This window comes from Panthera uncia, chromosome C2, assembly GCF_023721935.1.
Source record: "Panthera uncia isolate 11264 chromosome C2, Puncia_PCG_1.0, whole genome shotgun sequence".
In the NCBI taxonomy this organism is placed as follows: domain Eukaryota; kingdom Metazoa; phylum Chordata; class Mammalia; order Carnivora; family Felidae; genus Panthera; species Panthera uncia.
This window is the reverse complement of record NC_064810.1, coordinates 37,291,739-37,308,249: the sequence shown is the minus strand read 5'-3', so window position 1 is coordinate 37,308,249 and position 16,511 is coordinate 37,291,739.

The following is a 16,511-nucleotide window of genomic DNA, read 5'->3' as shown; positions in this document are numbered from 1 at the left end:
TAGTGCCACCGTCAAAAGTTATGGTGGCTTTGAGTAAATAAAGCATCTTATGCGGATAGAATCTACATCATGTAGTTTTCACAGCACATATAATTTTTGATTAGATGTTAACATGTGTTAATATTTGTTTAATGACTCATATCCCTCACTGAACCCCAAGTTCAGTAAATGCAAAAACAATGGGTATTTCAGGCAACGCTTTACCATTTCAGCTTGGTTCATAGTGGGTGCTTGAGAAGTATCGATTGAATTAATGGGTATGTATTATTGGTGAGCTTTATATGTCTAAATTCAAGGTGGACATACATTTTCTGGGCAAAGCGTTTTGACTGCCATTTTAATATGGTGGGTAATTTAACTCGCACATTTTGACACCAATGGACATTTGAGTCTAGATCTGGTTTCTATATCAAACTTTTACTTCCTTTATTAAATGACCTTTTGCCCCTTATGACCTAGTAGTACTAATAGCTTCCCATTTTTGCTAGTCCCTTGACCATTAGCTCCTTCATATCTTTAGTTACACTCTCAGTGTGTCATCTGTTTTCTTAGTGGACTCTGAAAACTAAAAGGGTTAATGATTTCTCCTGTATTTTTAGAAATTAAGACTGCAAGTTTAGTTTTGATTTGCATGGTTATTTCTGTTTAATTGTTCTTGGTTTCTTTTTAAATATATTTGCTATTACTTACTACATGTGATGATTTTTACCAGATGAAATAATTCCCATTTTTCATTTTAATTTTTATGATTATTTTTACACGTGGTAAATTTTGCACATGTAGTGAGTATTACAGTGAAATGAGTAAGAGTGTATAATCAAATTTTCAGAGTTTTCAATCTATGTGAAAATTGTGACTATTTCCTTTCACATATTCCAAAATTGTCTTATCATTTGAGATGAGTTTACTACATTTTAAATTCAAAGCTTTTATACACCTCCTATAACTTTGAATGTTGAACATTAAACAGTTGTTTTTTTTTTTTTTTTTTTTTTTTTTTTAATGTAAAATAATTTTTTTTTTTTTTTTTTTTTTTTTTTTGGTAAGTAGCAAAATTAAATCTATTCTACTTGTTTTGAATCACATATCCTTTTTCATAATGTCTTATTTATTATTTAAAACTAGATGTCACATGTTATTTTTCATGAAAATTTGGGATTAGAATATTCTAGAGGTTATTACTTTGGATGAAAATCCAAGAGATTTGACCATAAAAATTATTAATATGATAATGATGTAGAATATTAACATATATATCAGGAAAAATATATGTTTAGGACAACCACATAGAGTTTATGAACTGAAGATGATCTATTATCAAGTAGAATATAACTAGAAGAATCTTGTTAATTTAAGAAGTACTTTTGGGGCACCTGGGTGGCTAAGTCAGTTAAGTGTCTGACTCCTGATTTCGGCTCAGGTCATGATCTCATGGCTGTGAGCTGGAGCCCTGTGTTGAGCTCCATGCCGGGCTCTGCACTGGGTGTGGACCCTGCTAAAAATTCTCTCTCTCCCTCTCCTTCTGCCCCACCCCTCCTTTCTCTCTCTCAAAAGAAAAAAAAAAGTGGGGTGCCTGGGTGGCTTAGTCGGTTGAGTGGCTGACTTCGGCTCAGGTCACGATCTTGCACTCTGTGAGTTCGAGCCCCATGTCGGGCTCTGTGCTGACTGCTCAGAGCCTGGAGCCTGCTTCAGATTCTGTGTCTCCCTCTCTCTCTGCCCCTCCCCCCCTCATTCTCTGTGTCTCTCTTTGTCAAGAATAAATAAACATTAAGGGGCGCCTGGGTGGCTCGGTCTGTTAAGAATAAATAAACATTAAAAAAATTTTTTTAAGAAAAAAGTACTTTTAATACACTAAAGGGAAATGTACACAAAATACAATATATGAAATTCATATTAAAGAAGTTAAAAGGAGTGTGAAATAATTTTAAAGAAATACTATCTTTATTACATGTATCACTGCCTATTAGACAAAAGTACACAACATTTAAAAAGTTGTGTATGTCTTTAAGCTTAATTAACTAAGTATATATACTAATAAAGTTATTTTATAATAAAGAAGTAAAGGTTAATTGTGCAGGACTTTTTAAATATTGACAGTTTTGTAATATGTGAAACACCAGGACACTTTAAAATTTAAAGTTATTTGCACTCAGGTTTAGCTTCTTTGAATCAAAATTTAAGAATATTTGTGTGTTGGTGTGTCTATGTTGGTAAGTTTGCATGTTTGTGTATGTATGAGTGTGATTCTTCCTTTTCATAAAATTATAGTGGGGCCATGCTGTCATTGTTTTTAGGCAATTTTCTTGGTAAATATTTTATTATATTCCCCAAATGATCACTTAAAAAAAAAAAAAAAAAAGGAACACTGTGCAGTAAGCACATTTGCTACCACAAGACAATTTCAAAATTGGAACTACCCCTGACATTTCATCTGAGGATTACCTCTTGGAATGAAGTAGGGGAAAATTTCTATGGAGTCCCAAAGAAAGAGAATTTTTAACAAGCTTTTTCAAAGAACAAAGACTAATTGCTTGGTAGAACCTTCTGCCTCCATTTTTTGTTGTTGTTGTTTTGTTTCTTTATTTTTTTACATTTCCATAAACAACAACAGTATGTGTTAATTGTATTGGAGAACATGCAGCAAATTAATAGGGAGATTAAAATAAGACCAAACAAAGCCAAAGGACAAACAAAAAGCCCAAAAAGAGCATGTGATTCCATAGACTGCATCAGAAAGTTTCCTTCGATACAGATTGCTTCTATTCTACTCTGTCTTTAAATATCCACTGTTGCTGTTGTTGTAGTAGTGTTGTTTTTCAGTTTTGTTTTTAATATCATATCAATGAGAGGAAGACAGAGGGCAAACGCACTGGTCATAATACTGGAAACTTGAGTACTGATTCTCTTTCTGCCACTCACCTAGTATATGGAACTGTGAGCAGAGATTCAACTCCTCAAGTCTTGGGGGCACTTGGGTAGCTCAGTCAGTTTAGCATCCAACTCTTGATTTCAGCTCAGGTCATGATCTCACAGTTCCTGGGTTCAAGCCCCATGCAGGGCTCTGTACTGAGAGCATGGATCCTGCTTGGGATTCAGTCTCTCTCTCTCTCTCTCTCTCTCTCTCTCTCTCTCTCTCCCCTCCCTCCCAAAATAAATAAACTTAAGAAAATACATTTTAAACTCAAGTCTCTGATTTCTAATCGATAAAATGGACTTAAACTTTCCCTCACAATAGTGGTATTGTTCTAAGAATCAAATAAAATAATGCTAATGAGAGCCTTTTCAAACTGCCACGTGCTCCATAATGTATTATTTGAGCTACAGAAGCACGTGAGAAAGCAGTGTAGAATATAAGTGATATTTCAAGTTGGAATGTGAGGAAGCATGGCTCTCTAATTTAAAGCCAAAGTCCTATAGACTTGCCAGAGTGAACTAGTGAAGCATTTAGCTTAGAAATTGAGTGCTTTGGACTGCACATAAGTACTTTAAAACTCTTTTAAATAAATGCTTCCATATCATCCATTTCACAGGATGGATCCCTGGTGAAATGACACTTCACATTAATAGCTAAATTATTGACCGCTGTTAATGTGTTCCTAAATACAAAATGGATTTAAAGATTTTTAGAATAACATTGTTGGATAGTAATTTCAATAAAATGTCATTTTAAAGACATAGCCTCATGCACAGAATGAAAAACACTGAATTGGTAATTCATTCATTTACCAATACATTATCGAGAGCGAACAGCGTAAAACACTGTGCTAGGCACTCTGAGAGTTTCAAAGAGGAGGAAGACAGTGGGTTTATAGACCAGAAGGGAGTATATGATGTGTCTACAGTCCCTATTTTGCAAGGGAGAAAGTAAGGTGTACGAAACCTCATGGGTTTTCAGAGACAAACTGGTTGTTACTTCTAGGTAGGATTAACAGTGAATGTTTCCTGAAGCAGTCGTAAAAATGCAAACCACAAATGTTTATCAAACGTTGATTGAAATATCTTCCTTTTCTTGATATAAGTATGCATATGATCATAACTAATTTGAACGGTATGTAATTTTGCTTTTCACCAATGGATTTTGTTAAATGGTGCCATTTTTAAAATATTCTTAAAAATAGAAGCATTCACATTCTCTCTGAATGAGACTGAATGATATTTTACTTATCCCATATTAAATGTCTATTTTGTGTTGAGTACCTAATGTTAAATATAAATAATATGTAAGTGTGAATTAAAAGGCCACCATCTATTTTTCTCCAGATGTCTAAAAAAAAAAGTATGTGTTTACTCTTAAGAAATTGGAATGCTAGGCTTCACTGTAATTTTTTACTAGCTACCTGTCTTTGTGCATCAATATTACAGTGAGAGAAAATATTTTGAAAGAGTATAGAGTTAATTTCAAAAACAAACAAACAAGCAAACATTAAACTAGCCTCGCTGCTTATATGTTATCTCATTGAATCTTCAAAACCATTCTAGTCAATTCTGTTTAACCTAGAATTAAGGAGATTAGGAAACTTGCCCAAAGAGTACAGCTGGACTCAAATCTAGTTCTGTTTGAATTAAGTTCATACTCAGGCACAACAAGTTTCATGTAAAGATCTGCTATCACACAGTATCTAAAGAAAAACCTAAACTATAAAGTTTTAGTAGATATAATATATATATAACATTATGATTTTATTATATAAAGGTACTAGTAAATTTATAGTAAGAGGTTTTATTATTATACTTTCATGTAATTGCAAGATTTTAGACTACTTAAATATCAAATTTAACGGAAATACATTTTCAGACTTCATCAAGATGAGTCATTCATTTTATATTTTTATTTGTTATTGCATTATTCTATTTATTATCTTATTTATTCTTCATTTTCAATATAAGTTCTAAATTAGTTGTTAGCCTGAACAGCAGACCTAAACTATTGTTCAACAAAATTTTCTGTATTTTGAGATTGAAACTTTGTGTGTGTATGCATGTGTGTGTGCACATATTTGATTAAATTTGTAATAAATAAAAATCAACTAAACTAACTTTTCCCTGGGTTCCAGCAAGTAGATTTGGTGATATATTTATTTTCATTTATTTATTGAAATGTATTTGTGAGACAGGTAAATTAGGTTATGATTATATATAACATTTAAAAACAATTTTATTCCAGATGCTTTCACTATGTCCCCTACATGATGCAGTCCACATATAATAAGAGTTAGCCTTTGGCTGATAGGTTTTTCTTCACTGATTTGATGCTTTAGTTTCATTGGAACAGAAAGGTTAATCGTTCAGATCTTCCCATAGGAAGCAGGCAAACAGCTCATTTATTTTGATAGGAACAACTTTTCAGGCTTGTTCTGTTTACCTATTTCCTAACCTTAGTCTGACATCCCAGACCCTTTACCTGCCATCCATAATCAAGTACTCATTTGAAAATTAATCCACTGGAACCAATTTGCATCAAAAGCAAGTCAGCCTAGTATGCTAGAGGGATCATTGGACTGGGACCAAAAAAGTCTGCTATCAACTTCACTACCATGGGCATCTACATTTATGAATTTTCCTTCTTTTTTCCATTATCTGTAAAATGAGACATCTGGAAGAGTTAACATCTAAATTTATCTTTGCCCTAAATATCCTTATGAACATATGAGAATTGTAAGAGCCAATCGTCTGTTTTCTACATTTATGTTAATATAATTACAATATTTAAGTCAACACTTTTATATACCTTCTAATAGGAAATAAAGAGCTGATTATAGTATTCCTTTCCGTGCTAAGAAGGAATTATATTCAGAAAAAAAATATTCCTCATTTAAAGAAAGATATTTCATCTGAAAAAGACCTTACTGTCAGGTTTTAGAGTCATGTTTTCAAATATCCTCCAACTTTAAACTTAAAAATATTTAACACTCAGGGAAACCTCATGCAAATTAATTATTCTCAAATTTGTATGAATACCAGTGATGCCTCTCCTGGCACTGATAATTTATACAAGTGTATTTGACATAATAAAAGGGATGCTTTAAACCTCCATGAACTATTTCACTGGGCCGGGGGGCAGCGGGGGGGTGCTACCTTTTCCATAAAGAAATCTTCATCCCCAGGCCCTTAGAAACCTAAGGTTTCTTTTAATAAATACTCGTTATGCTTTTAATAAATTGTTATCTTTTAATAAATACTTGTAATGCTTTAAATAAAAGACTTCTATTTAGTACTCCTAATTAAAAAATATGAAATGAAATGCTGAAGACTGTTTGTCTCTTCATACAAGAAGTCCAAGAGAATCAACATACAATGGCAGAGTAGTGCAATTATTATTATTCATTATTATTAAAGAGGTAGAGTGGGCTTGAGCAGTTAGCCCAACATTCTCTCTTCCTGAATGAGACAACTGATGCCTACACAGAGCAAATGATTAAGTGCCTGTGACAAGGTCACAGGAATCAATATGAGGCATTACATCTGTACACACACAAATACACATACACACACACACACACACACACACACACACACACCACGTGCTATTTACAGGAAAATCACAGGTTTGTCTATGTTATATACACACTGGCACACTTCCATGTAGGACTGAATTTTTCATTTTTTTCAATATTTGTTTAGAATCATGAAGACATATAACCAAGATAAATAAATAGCACACACTGACAATTTAAATAGCTTCATAAAAAGTCAAAAGAACACCAATTACATGTAAAAGTGGAATTAGATACATTTGCTAAGATTATATACAGTTAATGTCAACCTTTGTTTTGTGTTTTGTTTTGTTTCTTTTCTTTTATCATAATGTCTGGCACATAGAAAGGCTCAGGACATTAAGCAAATTTTTGCTTTGCCCTAAAGACAGCTAAGAACCATTGCATTGTAAAGTACAATGGTCAACGTATAATTAATAATCATACTTTAGCCTTGAACAGAATTTTAGAGACATCTTAAAAAGAAGATATATTTATCTCATATCTGTAAACACAAACAAATATTTAAAAGCCTTGGGAACCCTGAATCAGAAATACTATTGATTCAGCACAACAGCCTGTGATGTACTGCTGAATGTCATTTGCTTAGTCACAGCGCTGGGGCATGAAGGTAATAAAAATTCCGTGAATATGTTTGCAAAATGCAAATGCTTAAGCAATTCTTTGTAGCCACAACTTGTGGTGTAGATGGAATGCAATCTTGAATAAACAAGATGAATGAAGTGAAGGGTAACCACTGCTTTATCATTCTTCATGTACTACAGAATTTATTGCTTATATGTCTAAGGGGCAAAGCTTTATGATTTCTGAACAAAGAAACCGTATTTTAAAGCCACATTAAAAGCAAATTAAAGATTAATCTGAGCAGAATGGATATGTTGAATGAAATCTAAAATCAAAAATTTATCATAGAACTAATATTACAGTAAGTCTCTCTCAAAATACAATATCTAAAATATAAATGGCAACAACCAATTGTTTAAAATGCTTCCTTACATGTCATATTCCATTCCTCCAAGTATAGTTTCCCCAGTTGTTCCTAGGATGATGTAGATTTCTATTTTATGGCACCTGTCCCGAGGATTTGACCCTTTTTCCTTGAACTATATAGAGTTTGTCCTCTGGGTCCAATATGGCAATTTAAAAAACCAGTTCAATCCATGGCATAGTTTTGAGTTTTATTGCTATATGCATTATAACTACGAAATTGACAAAACATATATTAATCTTAAGTCATTTAAATATTTAGCTTCCAGAAGTGATGTATAAACATATTACTGAAGAGGCACAGAAAATCTTTCATAAAATATTCTAATAATCTTTTTATCCTTATCTTCAAATGCTAATTCCTTTTCAAATAAGGAAAGCTGTAAAGCAGAGCAAATGTTTAACTTTCTGTCATAGTCAGTGGTTAAATGATGCTACGGGAAAGATTTGCTGAAATCTGAGGAACTCACCATTCAGAAATATCCTACTGACTGTGGTCTTGTTATGACACAAATAAGACTGTGAAAGTACAATTATAGGGCACTTTTATGTCTCTTTATGGACCTTGTTGAATACATAACTCTTCTATAAATTTTAATTAAATTCATGTCCTGGCCTCTGATTACACATTTATTTTGTAATCACTGAGTAACAAAGTTCATCATCTCATTCATTCATTAATTTACTCATTATTGAATGGTGTGTATTAAACACTCTGCTAAACACAATAGAGACACAAAAATGGAAAAAAAGAAACCGATATCTGTCCTCAATTAACTCATAGTCTACTAGAGAAAATAAGAAGTATCAAATAGCTATACCACAGGATAAAATGCTCTTGATGTAAAAAAATAAAGTGTGATGACTCTCTAGGATAGCATTTAGGATTAGCATCTGGTCTGCACTCTTGAAGATAAATGTATATGCAATACAATCTCATATATTGTAAGCACTTTGTAATATATTTATGTAACTGTATAGTTGTATATTATTTCAAAAAAAAGAGTTCTCTTTCATCTAGTTAGCTTCTTAAAATACTCAATTCATGGTTATCTTTTCCTAGAATGTAACCTGTTCTCTCACTGCATTGTGGCCATACTTCTCTCATAGCCCTTACAAAGTGCAGTGTGATCATTATTCATTTCTGTCCCTCTTTCTATGAATTCCTTGAGATAAGAATTATTTTTTCTTATTTCCAAAATGTAAGATGCACTCATTGTAAGTATTCATTACTTAGTGTTAATGTAACAAATAATTAATTAATTACTGTTAATTAATTCATTAATTCATTACTGTTAACGGAACAAATAAACAGATAAGTAATCTGAGTTCCTCCAAACAAAATATATATATTTTATCTTATTATATTTTAAAAAATACTAATTGAATCAAATTTGTTTCAAGATTTACAAATGTATATATTGTCATTATATTTTATACAAGGTTTATCGATTTAAGCATCATTGTAGACAACATATTAATATCTCATTTGACAGGGTATAATTTAAAAACTTTGCTGGATTAAATTTCATATCCATGTAACAGCTTCTAAAATTTCATGGTAGAATTTTTTTCTATAGATTTAAATACAAATTCATAAGTGTACTGCATATAGTATTTTATTACTAAATTGAACACTTTTTGAAGCAAAACTTAATGAGAAGCAAGCCCAGTTTAATTAAAAATTGCAAGCATTAGATGTAGGCAGATCTATATTTGCATTTTAACTTTGCAGCATCCCAGTCCTATTTCCTTAGGCAAGTTACTTAAATTTCCTGTTTCAACCTGCTCATCAACACAATGATGATACCAGAAACTACTTTTTTTCAGAGTTGTTACTGGGACTGGATAGACAGTGTATGTGTTCATTTAATAATAGTTATAATAATGATAATGATTATATTGATGATAGAGGATGATAATACTGATAGCAAACATTTAGTACTTATTATGCCCCAGGAATTGTGCAAATACTTATATTTGCTACTTCAGGGTCAATATAAATATGACAAGAATGTCTCCCTTTTTAGACTACAACTCCTTACTCGACAGGGACAGTGCCTGTAGTTTCTTCTCTAATTTTTTTTTTAACTAATTGATTTAACAAATAAAATTGTTCAAGGAATGGCTCTAGTTGTGGTTCTCTAGCAGGATTTAGTCTGCCCAAAAGGCCTGATACTCACGGGGCTTATTTTACAAAATTGGAAAACAGAGATTATACAAAACAAATAATTGCTAATTATATAGTAAGTTTGATGATGTATGGAAAAAAATCAAGCAAAAAAAGAAAGATATGAATTGTAGGAATGTGGATTGGGGACTGCAATGTTAAATATTATGAAAGTTTTCTTTATGGCATTGATATCTGGTGATATCTCAGGGAACTGTATTCTAGAGAGAACAGTGAGTGGGAAAATCTCGATCAGGAGGGTGTGTGTGTGTAAGGGCATGTATGTGATTGTCTGTATGGGGTGTGGTGTGGTGTATATGTGTGTATGTGGTGTGGTGAAGTATGGTGTGTTTGTGTGTGTGTGTATGTATGTGGTGTGTGTGTGTGCGTGTTTATGTATGTGATATGGTGTATGTGCATGTGATGTGGTATAGCATGGTGTGTTTATGTGTGCGTATGTACGTATGTAGCGTGGTGTGTGTGTGTAGGTATGTCTGTGGTGTGGTGTGGTGTGGTGTGGTATGTGTGTTTGTGTTTGTGTGTGTGTGCGTGCGTGTGTGTGTGTGTGTGTGTGTGTGTGTGTGTTAAGGAAAAGCCAGGAGGCCAGTGTAGCTGGAGTGAAGTTACCAAGTTGGAAGAGAAGCAGGGAGTCAGTTTGGATACATAATAGATCCAAAATGTCTCTGCATACATATATTTTCAGTTAATTTATTCTTCCTTTTTTACTCTTTCTCTGCTTATAGTTTGGACTCCTCTCTGTTTCTCAGTTCCTCATCTATTATTCCTCTCAATCAATTCTATCAATTCCATATTTTTAAAATTTTTATATCAACTCCATGTGGTTCTTCACAGATTTCCCTCACCCCTACTGTCAGGAGCTCCTGCTTTATTCAGGTTAATCTGCTTGATTTCTTTCACATGTATTTCCTTTCTGCCACCAGTGTGTCTCTCTATATTGAAGATAGTTGCCTTGTAAAAATATTTACATATATATGTATTGTTTGTTTCTGGTGCTTAGGCAGTGTTGCCATATTTGGATGATTTTTGCACCAAGATTATAAATCCAGAATTCTAATGCAGCGGAAATAAAAATCAACTTTGTATTTACTTTGTTAGCAGTGTCAGCCAAGGTAAGGATAGGAAAAATGAAATCTGGTAGGTTATCTTCCTATAACTCTGCCTAATGTAAAAATCATCTTAAAATGTGACACATTTATGGATATTAATATTATTGAATACCAGCATCTATCTAGAGTTAAATGCAATTATAAATATGGTATTTATTTGTGTTTATACTATTAATCATAAGTGTACAGTTTTGAGCTGTAATGTGAAAATTTATTGATCCATAATGTTAATGATCATATTAAGTGCCATTATTAATTAGGATCATTTCTAATGTTATTCATTTTGTCAACAATATTGAAAATTGTGAGTGTTTAATTACTATGAAAATTATTAGAGATGTTTTAAAAGTAGGGAGATTAAAACGAAGGAAGAAAACACCAAAGGGAAGGCAAATATATGAAATATTTGACTACTTGTGAAAATTATGGTTTTATGTTTCTATATATTAAAAAAATAACAGGTAATGTTAAAAAATTGACTATCGGGCGGCACATTAATAAAAAGTGATAAAACCAAGGTTATACAGGGGCACCTGGATGGCTCAGTCAGTAGTGTCTGACTCTTGGTTTCAGCTCAGATCATGATCTCAGGTTTGTGATCTGGAGCCCCACATCGGGCTCTGCACTGACAGTGTGGAGCCTGCTTGGGATTCTCTCTCTCCCTCTTACTCTGCCCTTCCCCTGTTCATACTCTCTCTCTCAAAATAAATAAATAAACTTAAAACAAAAACAACAACAACAAAAACAATGTTACACAGTGTCATTGCATAGAGTCACATGGCTTCTCTTTTACCCCTAAGGGAATCAAAGTGCCTATGTTATCATCACGTATGTTAGGAAATAAATCTCAGAGATCATGAGACCATCATTAAAGGTGACCAAACTGAGACCCAAAGTTGCATAATTTTTCAGTGGTACAGCAAGAGTAAGACTCTAACCTGGTGGTGTATTCATTGTCCTCAGCTAGCTCTTTATACAGGTTTTTATAATCACTATATGTTTGTAACGTAAATCAATACAATTTTAAGATTTAGAGGGGCGCCTGGGTGGCGCAGTCGGTTAAGCGTCCGACTTCAGCCAGGTCACGATCTCGCGGTCCGTGAGTTCGAGCCCTGCGTCAGGCTCTGGGCTGATGGCTCGGAGCCTGGAGCCTGTTTCCGATTCTGTGTCTCCCTCTCTCTCTGCCCCTCCCCCATTCATGCTCTGTCTCTCTCTGTCCCAAAAATAAAAATAAAAATAAAAATAAAAAAATAAAAAAAATAAAAATAAAAAAACGTTGAAAAAAAAAAAAAGATTTAGAAGAGTCTCTTAGAAGGGCCAAATCAACTTACTAATTTTACAGATCTCTGGGCTTTTACAACACTGAGTAACAACCATGTTTCTCAATTATGACTAGAATGGAATGGCACCTTCTTTAGACACAGAAGCATATCCAGTGATATAATACTATAACTCCTCCAAACCCAGACACAAGTTATGAATCTCTGTCATTGTTTCTACTTTTGCCACTGATGAATTTAGGAGAAGTGTTTCTAAAAAAGCCACAGAAATACATTAACTCTAAAGTACTCTGTCTTATAATTGCAATGTACTAGTCTTACTATTTAATCTTAAAATATATTACATGTAAGCAATTCTCCTAATGGAATTGCATTAGGTTGAATTTCTCAAAAAGTAATGTAATAAAATGAAATAATTACTTTGATTTATAAGAATGTTTTACATTAAATAAAACCACCTTGATTTTACATTATACAGTAAGAAGATGACTTTGAGTCTGACCTTAAATTACTTTAACCTTCTACTTTTGTTCCTGATAGTTGAATATCTTGGTTAGAAAACTTCTAGAATGGAAATGCTATCACTGCATTGCCTTATCCATATGATTTATTTGTCTTAGTAGATTGTCCATGAAGACTTTAGGGGCAGTTAAATGACCTAGAATGCATGGCAGATTGGAGGATAAACTTGTCGATTGAGTTAATTGACTACAATTATTTTGGCTAAAGATATTAAAATTATTAAATATTCTGATTTTCTGCTAAATAACTGAATAATTTCAATATTATATAGAAAAAATTGTAGAACAAAAATCAGAAGACTTTGTTTACAACTTGCAGAGAAAGTGATAAATTAATTTACATTCAACCAGAATTTCACACTAACTAAAATCAACTCATTAGTAAGTTATGTGTGAACTTCTCCCCTATCCTCCTCCAAAATATAGTCCTCAAACTCATTTCAAATTCCTTCTACATGGTTATTATCTACTGAACTTTGTGTTTGTGAACAGCAGGTGTTAAAATACAACCATACTAAATGAGAAGTAAAATGAAATATCTATCACTCTGTTCTTTATGTCTATTTTTGCATACACAGCCCATAGATTTAAAATAAAAATTTCTCAGATTATGGTATATAACCCTTAACTATTATTCTTTTGTCTTGAAACGAGACCTAGATTGGAATCTACAACTGTTCATAAGAAGGAATCATTAACCATAATTTTGACCAAGTTGATTGTCAAAGGGTGTACTCAATACTCATTCTTTATTTATTTTATAGAAAAGTATTAAATGTGGTTTCTTTCACCCACCAGAAGTGGGAAACCAAATAGACCTAATGTTCAGAAAATCATTTGTATTCAAAAGTTCTTATTGTGGCATTACATATTCTACAAAAATGAAACACTGAAACCAACTGAATGTCCCCAAATAAGATGATGATTAATTTTTGTTAAAACCCACAGTATAAAATAAATTTTGGTAATAAAAATGATATTTTGCTGAAATTTTAGTGGTTAGAAATATATTTAAAGACTAATATTATTCAAACAAAGCAAAAGAAGAATTCAAAGTCATCTATTTGCCTTGATTGCAATTATATCATCATCATCAACATCATCATCATCATTATTATCTACTATTGAGAAAGTACTGAAAGAAAGAAGGCTAAGACATATTGAAACATTAACACATAATCTTGAGTACAGTGATTGTGGAGTATCAATGAAAAGGATTATTTTGCACAATGATGTAATGAGTGAGTTTTCTTTCCTTCAGTATATTTTTCTTTTTTTAATTTTTTAAAGTGTTTTTATTTATTTTTGAGACAGAGAGAGACAGAGCATGAGCAGGGGAGGGGCAGAGAAAGAGGGAGACACAGAATCCGAAGCAGGCTCCAGGCTCTGAGCTGTCAGCACAGAGCCCAAGGTGAGGCTCAATCTCACGGACCATGAGATCATGACCTGAGCTGAAGTCGGACATTCAAAAGACTGAGCCACCCAGGCATCCCATTCAGTATATTTTTCTTAATGAAAAAAAAAAAAAAATATATATATTTGAATACATCTTATATTCAAAAATAATAAAAATTCATATTAAAAGCTAATGTGTGATTAACAACAAAATTGTGATTTATACAAATATTTAAGAGTCAAGAAGAAAAATTCCCTATAGGATGTTTCTAATGAAATGACATAAAATAGAAGTGACTTAGAAAGATCTAATGGATAAAAAATATAAATGTTTTGGTATACAAAGGTGTGAACATCATTTGCATAATGGGGATGTCTACTTCCAATAAAAATATTTCTTAAGTAAAAACGTGTTGGATTTCTAGAATGCTTACCTTTATTTTCAAATTCATTCACATTTAGCTTATTTTACTACCAACATTTTAAAAAATACCCTTTGAAACAACTATTTTTGAGAGAAATATTGTTATAATGTATTTTCTAAAATGAGATTTAGTTGAATAATGACTAGTTCCTTTAGTAAAAGTATAATCACCTAATAAACACCCACAATTGCCAAAATGTACTCTTTGGAATACCCATAGAATGCTGATACCTGCTATATGTATGACCCATGTATTTTACCAGAAATATGTTTACAAGAAAAAAAAAAAGTCATTTTTACTCTCCTAAACCTATTGGAGGATGTATTTAAAGAGTATATATCAAGTGATTGAAAGTCTCTCAACTCTCCAGCAAGGAAAAAAATTCAAATTCCTAACTAGTGCTGCAAAAAAATCACATGACTTTGTTCACTAAATGAATTCTCTCATTTGATTCATATCTTTTGGATTTTTCTTTTCAAACTAATCCCTGTATTCCATATTCCATAGTTATTCCCAGTTCACCAGGCTTTAGAATCTGGACTAAACTGGTAAATTTTAAGTGTGGTGCTTACTTACATCAGGCCCAGCCTAATTCGGTCATGGAACAACCAAACCTCTCTCTCCATATTTATATAATTCAATCACACATTATCTTCTCATTACCCTAAATCAAAGTGAGCTGCTTCATCCTATTTCATTTTATTACTGGATTAAAAGAGCACACTAGCCTACAAAATGTCAAATGTTCAACGGCTTAAAATATAAGAGCCCTGAATATTGCTCTTACCATTTAGTAGCATCGATTGTGTACCAAACACAGTGCAAAGTAATTTACACAATTACCCTCTGAAGGAAGAAGGACGGATACTTTTTATGATTGATAAGGACACAGAAAAAAGTTCAAACCTGTCCAGGTTCACTATGCCACAAAAATAAGGAGCTATTCCTGAAAGCTGAGTGTGCCTAACTCTAAAGCCCAAGCTTTTCAGCTTTTCAGCTCTTTGCTATATATATATATATATATATATATATATATATAAGAATGGCACGTGGATAAGAATATTGAAGAAATGGTATGAATTGGTACAAACTGTGGCATGAATTATGCTGAATTGTCACCTGTTATTTGAATAACTCAAAGAGAACAGGACCTGAAAAATAAAATGATAAAATCTAGGCTCATACATAATACCTAAATGTAAATATTTGACTAGTTAGAACCAATCATTATATACTAGTATATCTAATTATCTCCACTGTATAATATCTCTATTGTGGATAGAAAACACTACAAATAGACAATGAGACAGACTCAGCAAGACAGTAAGATCCTTCTTAGCTTTTAAATGAGTCATGTTAACACGAGCAACTAATTTAAGTGTTGACAGATGATGGCTTAGCAATTTTAGTTTTGTTCTTAGATATTACTAAATTAAGTAGAGTGCTTAGAATCTCGGAGGATAATATTGAAACTAGACTTCAAAATGGCCTTTAATTTTAGGCCTTATCACAAATGTACAGTATAATGTTTTAATAAAATAGGCAAACAAATCAAGTGACACTGTATAAAATCAAAGCAGAATGGCAATACATATATATATGAATTAATTTATAAATTATAAATATTATAAATAAAGCAATTATCAATAAAACAATAGTTTGTTTATCCATAGCTATTTTCTGAATATATATAACAGTTTCTAAAACATGATGGGTCCTTATTTGTTGATGGGTGAATAAATGAATGTATGATTACACTGAAATTTTAAGAGAAATCTCAAAGTTTGAAACAATATTTTAACAACAGTTTGTTGGGTTTTAGAGCTATGTACTTAGTTTGGAGGTCTCAAGCTAAAAAAAAAAAGTGAAAATTAAAACATTAAGACAGGTTAAGGTGAGGTAGCAGAAATAATAAAACTTAAAAAGTGAAATTTAAGAAAAAAATTAAATGACACACTGATTTTATCTGATAAAAGAACAGCAGTTAGTGAGATTTTTTAAGAATATAAACAGTAATAAAAGAATAATTACTCAAGTTTACTTTTTTCCACTGACAAAATAGGAGGAAATCTATTTAAATTGAACCAAATATTAAGAAAACTTCAGAAATCT